Genomic DNA, 6,489 nt, shown 5'->3' with positions numbered 1-6,489 from the left:
AGAATTAATATTGAAAAGATATAACCTAAATCCTCAACAGTTTATTCCTACATGAGCATCATAAATAATTTTTATTTTTAAATTCCTTCTTTACCTGTATAGCATCAGTATTTCCCAGTAGACCATAATCTCTGGACGAAAAGAAAACGGTTGTCCTGTTAATGCTGCATCCCCAGCACAGTAACTGACATAGAAACCACTCAATAATAACGCTCTGAGTGAATAAATGTATGTTTTCAATATTTCCCAATTTATTGTATTTTAATTTCTCTTTATTGTTGAAAGTATTACAGATGTCTCATTTGTTTGTTTTTCCCATTGACTCCCTCCACCCCACACCCGTCCCTCCCAGGCCTTCACCACACTATTGTCTGTGTCTATGGGTTATGCATATATGCATATGTTTCCCAGTTACTCTCTCCCCATCCCACCCCCGACCCTGCCTTCCCTCTGAAATTCGTCAGTCTGTTCCATGTTTCTATGTCTCTAGATCTATTTTGTTCATTAGATTCCACATGTGAGTGAGATCATGTGATACATGTCTTTCTCTGACTGGCTTATTTCACTTAGCATAATACTTTCCAGGTCCATCCATTCTGTTGCAAATGGTAAGAATTCCTTCTTTTTTACTGCTGTAAATGTACCACAACTTTTTTTATCCAAGTAACCCATGGGCACTTGGGCTGCTTCCAAATCCTAGCTATTACAAATTGTGCTGCTATGAACATAGGGCTGCATATATTCTTTCTGACTGGTGTTTTGGGTTTCTTAAGATATATTCCTAGAAGGGAGATCACTGGGTCAAATGGGAGTTCCATTTTTAATTTTTTGAGGAAACTCCATACTGTTTTCCACCATGGCTGCACCAGTCTGCATTCCCACCAGCAGTGTACCAGGGTTCCCTTTCTAAATGTATCATACAAGACAAAAAGAATATAAATGTAAAATGGCATTTTTAAATATTCAACTTCACTAGTAATCAAAAAGTTAAAATAATTTCACCTAATAAATTATGTCAGTTTAAACATTATATTAGCATATTTATGGTAACACAATTTATTGGATATATCCCTTTAAAATATAAGTTGACAATATCATCAACTTTTAAAATGTCCATGCTCTATAACTAATGTACTCATTCAACAAATGTTTATTGAGCATCCATTATGCAACAATCACTATTCTAGGTGCCGAGAATATAGCAGTGAACAACATGGGAAATAAGCAAATCCCACACAGAACAAACAAAAATATCTCCACCCTCAAGGAGCTTACATTTTAGAAGGGGAGGTAGTTGATTAAAAACATAAACAAGTAAAATACATCGTATAATAGGCAGCAATACATGCTAAGAGGAAAATAAAACAATAAGAGGGATAGGCAGAATGGGCAGAGACTGCAGTTTTCTATAGTGGTCTGAGAAGATGATATTGAAGACAGCAATGGAATAATCCATGGCCATAAAAAAGAAGAAAATCTTACCCTTTGTGATGGACATGGAGATAATTATGCTAAGTGAAATAAGCCAGTCAGAGAAAGACTTATATGTGGGATCTAATGAACAAGATAAACGGATGAACTAAATAGAAACAGAGGCATGAATATATGGAACTGACTGAGAGCTGTCAGAGGGGAGAGGGAGGGTGGACTGGATAAAAGGTGAAGGGATTAGCCAAAGAACATATATGTGTAACCCATGGACACAGACAACAGTGTGGTGATGGACAGAGGGAAGGGGGTCAGGGTCTGGGTAGAAGTGGGTAAAGGAGGGGGAGGGAAATGGGGACATCTGTAATAATGTCAACAATAAAAATAAAGTAATAAAATAAAATAAAGACAAGGGACTAGTCATGTGGCTCTCTAGGGACAGCATTCCAGACAGAGGGAACAGCAAGTACAATGGCCCTGTGGCTCAGATGTTCTTGGTGTGCTTACTGGTAGCAGGGAGACCATCATCCCTAATCCACTCTCAAGGAGTTAATATTGGTAATAGGACAATGTGCACCTTCCCAACCTTTTTCTAAGATCAAACTATGCGCGCGCACACACACACACACACACACACACACACACACATGCTGTATGTATGTGTCCAAATATGAAACAACTAGAATAAAAGTCAATCCCCCATCATTTTCCCTATGAGAAAATCCAAAATTAGATTTATGAACATTTTCATTATAAATGAAAGAATATAGCTGAAATATTCAAGTAATGTCATATTATGTAACATTAATTTAGCACAGAGGCAGCAGGAAGGCTCTGTGCATCACAGGGTCAGCCAAGGAAAGCTACTCTGAAGAGACCACATACGAACCAAGACATGGAAAATGAAATGCATCTGCTTTGGAAAAGTCTGGGGTTAAAGCACTATGGATAGAGACTATAGCAAAGGCCAGAATGTAGCAGGAACATGAGGGTTTGAGAATATAGACAAAGAAGACCAGTGTGCCTGAAAAAGAGAACCAGAGGCAGACAGAAGCCAGATGTCACAGGCCTAGTAAGAATATGGGACTGTGATTCTAACCTCAAATGGAAGCCAGTTAAGCAAGGAAGTGACATGATCCACTTTACTTTGCAAAAAGATCATTTTGTTACTATGTGGAGAAAGGATGGAGTGAGAAAGCAGAGTGGAGGCAGGGGGGCAGTGAGGAAATTACTTCAATATTTTAAATAAGAGAAAGTATAGCTTAGGTTCACAGTGGTGGCAATGATAATAGAAATAAATATGTGTACAAATTCAGGTTGCATTGGCTGACAGGAGATAAAATATGTGTTTCATTAACAAAAAAAAATTAAAATTATGCAATTGCCCCTATCAAATTAGCAAAAGTTAAAACTGGATAATACCAATTCTGAAGACTATGTAGTTCATAAACCTCTGAAAAGCAATTAGTTATTATTATCAAAAGCCTTAAAAATATTCTCATAATTTTCGACTTAGTAACTGGCACAAAATCAAGTCTTTTGTTGTTGAATGAATTAATTCAACTTTTAGAAAACATGCTTAACGAGAAAATCAGGATTTATGCTCCAGGATATAACGAGCACATTTATCCTTGCAATACCCAACACTTACGGAGTGGCTGAACGACAGCGTATGGTGAAGTGCTGAGCAGCATTTAAAATCGAGTTTCAAGATCTGAGGGAAAATTAACTAAGGAAGCAAATTGTACTGGAGTTTTGTTTTCATGCTGGTAAGTTTTGATATGACAACTGAACAGGGGAGAGCTAGCAAATAATTGGTAATAAAAATTTAACAATAATCTAAAATCAAAACAATGCATATTTTCAGAAAACTTACATGCTCAACTCATTCCACATTGTATCTTACACTATTCAGTCTCTTGTTACCCTTGGTACTAAAAAAGGAAGCAGGGACGTTTCAGTTTTGTGGTTGTCTTGGTAATTTAAGTATAAACATGCACAAAGTCTATTTGTCTCTCTGTCTCCAGTGCCCAGCACAGGACCTGGCACAGAACTGGGACTTGCTCAATCCATCTTTTTGGAGTGAAAATCACCAAAAAAACCCACACAACCTTTTCAGTCCCAACTTAGCACCGAAAATTTTAAAACGTCAAACTGGAAGAGGTCCATGAAAGCTATAGCGCTAATAGTAATTGATAATATTGTGAACGGCTACAATCTACCAGGCATTATTAAACTGTATGCTCCCTCTTTCACTCCTCACATTAATCCTTCTCTCAAAGAATTACTTTGCACATTTTAAAGCCAGGGAACAGGTTCAAAAATGGTAAAGAACCAGCCCAAGGTTACAGCGCAACTGAGTTCGAACTCGACCCCTCTCGCGCCTAAACGCACCGAGACACGCTGCACCACGAAGGGTGTGGCTTCTCGGTGATGGGAAGGGACCCGCTCTCGGGGTTCACTGTTTCTACCGGGAACCACAGTGATCCCCTAGAGCCCGGGGTCACCAGGGAGACCCGACCGGACCAGCGACCGCCCCTCCCCACGGGGACTTCCGGGGGCGGGACCCTCTTCCCCCGCCGCTCGGCGCTGCCACACTGGGCTTGGGTGTCGGCACCGGCCGGGGGCTCGCCCCTCCGCCCTGGGGGTCCCCTGTAGGATGACTCAGAGCCCAGCCTGGAGGATCAGGACCCAGGAACTGAGCTCTCTAAGGTTCGGGGCAGGAAGAAGAGTCTCCACCACAGAGCAGCGGGAGGCGGCGGCCCGCAGGCGCTGTTTCCAGGACAACCGAGCCTCCACCACCACCACCCCCTCCAGCGTCTCCGCCCCCGGCGTCTCGCCGCTCCTCCCCTCGCTGGAGCCAGAGCTCCGAGCAGCGCCGGGCGGGAATGGAGGCGCTCGGTGCACTCTCACCTCTCAGCGCCTGGTGCATGCCCCCCACGCCGCTGTACAGCTCCAGCACCCGCAGGGGTTCCATCCCCGCGCCGCCACCGCCACCCCGGAACTAGGCCTGCCGGTCCCCCCAACTTCTCCTCCCTCCGCCGGCGCTGCGCCCTGGCCTCGGGTTCCGCGGCTTTTCAGTTCCGCCCCTTCCTGCAGCTCAGGCTCAGGGCTTCACCTGGCAGCTGGGGCCTGGGACTGGCAGGGGCCGACAGGGACACAGGGCATGTAACAGTGCGGTCTCACCAGTGAATAGCAGCCGCTCTGTGGCCTCATGTGCGCTTCGTCACCCTTCTAAGTGTTTTCTAGGGCCTTGGAAAGGAAGAAATCTGGAGCTCAGTGGATGGGCAAAGTTTGCCTTTGCCTCAAAATCATTGGAATCCAGAAAACTCACTTTTCAGGCATGCCGCTTCTCCAGAAGTCCCTCGAACGCCTGAATTGTTCCAACCTTTTCCCATCAGCCTTGAGCACCTAACACGTGCTTGGGTCATGGCGATAAATCTGACGCCTCTTCCCCAGAGAAGGTCCCAGGGTTACACGTAGGGAAGTAGCACCTGTGCAGCAGAGCCCTGGTGCTGCTATCATTGTTAGCGGCGCTACTTATATTTTAGCTTGGAAAACACCCCTCCAGAGGATATTCGGTCAGTGCAATATGGGACTATTTATGGTCCTCCAAGTGCTAGGGCCTTGCTTCTCCCGGATGGTCCAGTGACCAATTTATTATAAATTGGATTACAGACCAAGAAAGAAAAAAAGGCTATATGCCGGAGAGGCAATGTTCTCATTATGAAGTGTCCCTGTGTTGTTCCCATTACCGCCTCGGGTCTTGTAAGAAAAAATTAGGGAGGACCACTTGTACTAAGTTAACTGATTTCTCAGAAACTTTGCACGTGTGCTAACATAACAACTAAAAGTATGACTACTGTTATCTGAATTACAGAACTGTCTGATCCACATTGATGTGTCCTATGAATGTTTACATTGTAAAAGTGTATTATACTTCAAATGTTTTGCATTTATTGGTCACTTATTTCAGATAAGAAGGGTTGTGTGGTAGAAAGATAGCAGAGACCTGAGGTTAGCCCTAGCATTGCCAATAACTGGTTGTGTGTGACTGCACTGAGCCTGGTTTCTTCATCTGCATCATGAAGGGGAAGGAAGAAAGGGAAATGATTGCTGAGGGCCATGCAGCTTCAAGGAAGGTCCTGTGGCTGGCTCAGTACTTGCAAAGGAGGTCCTGATTGGGCCACATGTTAATTATCCGCTCAAATTGAAATGATCTAGAAAGGAGACATTTTAAAAATCTGCTTTAAGCAAATGTACTCTTAAACCAACTCACAGAAATCATGCACACACTAACATCATATGTGATGCATGAAGCAAACTTCTAATATGTATTACATAATATTAGTGCCGTAAATAGATATCATGCCATATACAGTCAATAATCAACACATTAAATAAATCTAGAATCTGTTTAGCATTAGTGCTATAAATCAAAATAAATATGACCAAGGTTCTGACCCTGGAGGGGAGAGACAGGACAGAAATATGTGGAAGAGTTCATGAAAAATTCCAACCTCCTGGGAGAACAGGAGGTAGAATCTCATCCCCACACAGGCTGGTTACAGACGGTTCACTCTGATATTGTGAAGAGTCTTCACAATAGAACCCCAGACTTACCTTTATTTGTTAACTTTGCTTTCACCCTTCTTGAACTCCAACTCCACTGTAAATCGGACGGCTCAGCATTCCCCAAGCACCATTTCCTACTTACACTCTTTACTTGCCTAGAATTCTTCAAGACCCACACTTCAAGTGGAACCTTCCTTCCAGATCCCCAGGCTAGGCACCCCCGCTTGTTTCAGTTCCTTATTCCACCCCATCCAGTTCTCTGAAATACAGATTCCACCTGCTCCTATCACTAACTCCTTTCAGTTCTCTTTAGCACAGTTTTGACTTCCTACTAGTGTATGCCACATAATTTCTTTACACAGTATTTCTTCTCTAAAGACTATTGTGTGTGCTAATCATTTCAAGAATATGAACTTCTCCACAATCATAATTTACAACTATCTCCATAGAAGTTAGTTGTAGATGTTAGGCCCCTTGGATTATGTG

This window comes from Myotis lucifugus, unplaced genomic scaffold (assembly GCF_000147115.1).
Source record: "Myotis lucifugus unplaced genomic scaffold, Myoluc2.0 scaffold_121, whole genome shotgun sequence".
Lineage (NCBI taxonomy): Eukaryota > Metazoa > Chordata > Mammalia > Chiroptera > Vespertilionidae > Myotis > Myotis lucifugus.
This window is presented reverse-complemented; position numbering follows the sequence as displayed.